The sequence below is a fragment of the Mustela nigripes genome, chromosome 5 (assembly GCF_022355385.1).
Source record: "Mustela nigripes isolate SB6536 chromosome 5, MUSNIG.SB6536, whole genome shotgun sequence".
NCBI classification, from domain to species: Eukaryota; Metazoa; Chordata; class Mammalia; order Carnivora; family Mustelidae; genus Mustela; species Mustela nigripes.
This window is the reverse complement of record NC_081561.1, coordinates 113,136,993-113,140,093: the sequence shown is the minus strand read 5'-3', so window position 1 is coordinate 113,140,093 and position 3,101 is coordinate 113,136,993.

Here is a 3,101-nt window from a genome sequence, read left to right as displayed (position 1 = left end):
CCAACCTTGCAGCCCTGGAATAAATCCCACTTGGTCGTGGTGAATAATCCTTTTAATGTACTGTTGAATCCTATTGGCTAGTATTTTGTTGAGTATTTTCGCATCTGTGTTCATCAAGGATATCGGTCTATAGCTCTCTTTTTTGGTGGGATCCTTGTCTGGTTTTGGGATCAAGGTGATGCTGGCCTCATAAAATGAGTTTGGAAGTTTTCCTTCCATTTCTATTTTTTGGAACAGTTTCAGGAGAATAGGAATTAGTTCTTCTTTAAATGTTTGGTAGAATTCCCCCGGGAAGCCGTCTGGCCCTGGGCTTTTGTTTGTTTGGAGATTTTTAATGACTGTTTCAATCTCCTTACTGGTTATGGGTCTGTTCAGGCTTTCTATTTCTTCCTGGTTCAGTTGTGGTAGTTTATATGTTTCTAGGAATGCATCCATTTCTTCCAGATTGTCAAATTTATTGCCGTAGAGTTGCTCATAGTATGTTCTTATAATAGTTTGTATTTCTTTGGTGTTAGTTGTGATCTCTCCTCTTTCATTCATGATTTTATTTATTTGGGTCCTTTCTCTTTTCTTTTTGATAAGTCGGGCCAGGGGTTTATCAATTTTATTAATTCTTTCAAAGAACCAGCTCCTAGTTTCGTTGATTTGTTCTATTGTTTTTTTGGTTTCTATTTCATTGATTTCTGCTCTGATCTCTATGATTTCTCTTCTCCTGCTGGGCTTAGGGTTTCTTTCTTGTTCTTTCTCCAGCTCCTTTAGGTGTAGGGTTAGGTTGTGTACCTGAGACCTTTCTTGTTTCTTGAGAAAGGCTTGTACCGCTATATATTTTCCTCTCAGGACTGCCTTTGTTGTGTCCCACAGATTTTGAACCGTTGTGTTTTCATTATCATTTGTTTCCATGATTTTTTTCAATTCTTCTTTAATTTCCCGGTTGACCCATTCATTCTTTAGAAGGATACTGTTTAGTCTCCATGTATTTGGGTTCTTTCCAAACTTCCTTTTGTGGTTGAGTTCTAGCTTTAGAGCATTGTGGTCTGAAAATATGCAGGGAATGATCCCAATCTTTTGATACCGGTTGAGTCCTGATTTAGGACCGAGGATGTGATCTATTCTGGAGAATGTTCCATGTGCACTAGAGAAGAATGTGTATTCTGTTGCTTTGGGATGAAATATTCTGAATATATCTGTGATGTCCATCTGGTCCAGTGTGTCATTTAAGGCCTTTATATCCTTGCTGATCTTTTGCTTGGATGACCTGTCCATTTCAGTGAGGGGCAAGAAACTTAATAAAGAGTGCAAAATACAGAATGAGAGAGTGGAGAAAGAAAATGAGATGACAGAGTCTTGGATAAATTCACTTACAGGTTACAAGGGGAACAAAAAGTATTTATTACCCATTGGTTTAAGGAAATGATTTAAAGATCGGATACCTGGGTGGCTCAGTGGGTTAAGCCTCTGCCTTCAGCTCCAGTGATGATCTCAGGGTCCTGGAATTGAGCCCCACATCAGGCTTTCTGCTCAACAGGGAGATTGCTTCCCCCTCTCTCTCTCTACCTGCCTCTCTGTCTACTTGTGATCTCTTCCTCTCTCCCTGCAAAATAAATAAATAAATAAATCTTAAAAGAAAAAAAGCAGTAGAAGAAGTAAAGATGGGCTTATAAACCAACTGGACATATAGATAGAAGTAGAAGAAGGCATGAATTGGAAAACTCGTCATTTATCAAGGATTCAATTAACGATTTTTTTTAATTTTTATGAGCAAATTATCTAGACATCTAGATGTCAATGCCTGAGGAAATAAAAATAGAACTGGCAAATGGGGTTAACTCAGAAAAGTGCCCTTGAGATCTGGGAGGAATGAGCATGAAACTGTTGCTACTCACGTTAAACACGTAAATTTTCATATTGTGATGGCCTTATAAATGATGTAAAAATGCAAAATGCTGGAAAAAGAATTTGCCACACATAGGATATCTTCAGGGAGAAAAATATAAACATCTAATTAAATAAAAAAATAATATGTTTATTTTTAAAAGAAATGAATCTACATTAATAATTAACAAAAGAAAAATATAGATAATACATACAAAAATATTTAAATATTTCATCCACCAAATAAGTCAATATGTCAATTAAGTAAAAAAAATGGTACTCTTTTATAGTAAGTAAGTTTTCAAAATATTTTAAAATATAATACCAATGCTCTGGTAAGGACAGTAATGCATGTATTTCTACAAGTTGCAGTTGGCAATGTTAAATGGTCAAAAAAATAGTAATTTTTTCAGTAAGCTTGACCTAATAAATTTAGTTTTAGGAATTCACCTTACAGATCTAATATTATCCACTTGAAAATTCATAAATGAACATATTCATTTAAATACTATTTAGAATAGTTAATATTTGAAAATAGTGATTAACTAAACAATGAAATATGGATGAAGGCCTAATGGATGTTTCCATGGATGGTATAAAAAGTGAGAAAAGTGCATACAATGTAAAATTGAGAAACACTGCTTACAATTTCAATTTTAATGTGTTTCTATTACCATGCATATTTAAGTAATTTACTTACATAATGTATATATTTTGCTTATAATTAAATTTATATGTATGAATGTGTATATGAACTTAGGAAAAATTATAACATGCTAATATGTCCAAGTGGTTTGTTTATGTTTAATATTTATCATGTTTATATTCCTGTGTTTCAATTTTTTTTAAGACTTATTTATTTGAGAGAGAGGGAGATAGCAAGAAAGAGAGCATGAGCAGTGGGGGGAGAGAGAAACAGGCTCCCCACAGAGCAGGGAGTCCAATGTGGGGTTCAACCCTACGATGCTGTGACCATGACCTGAGCTGAAGGCAGATGCTTAACCAACTAAGCCACCCAGGTGCCCCTATGTTTAAATTTTTTTTTAATTTTTTAATGTGTCCTTTTATAATACAACCAGAACAGAATATTTATTACTTATAATAAATAAACTAAAGTTAACTACAATAAAAATAAAGTTACTTTTATTTCATGAAGTCAAATATAAATTACCTAGTAACTCTACACTTAGCTCAAATCAGATCACTTAAATTAAGCTGCAGATTATTTG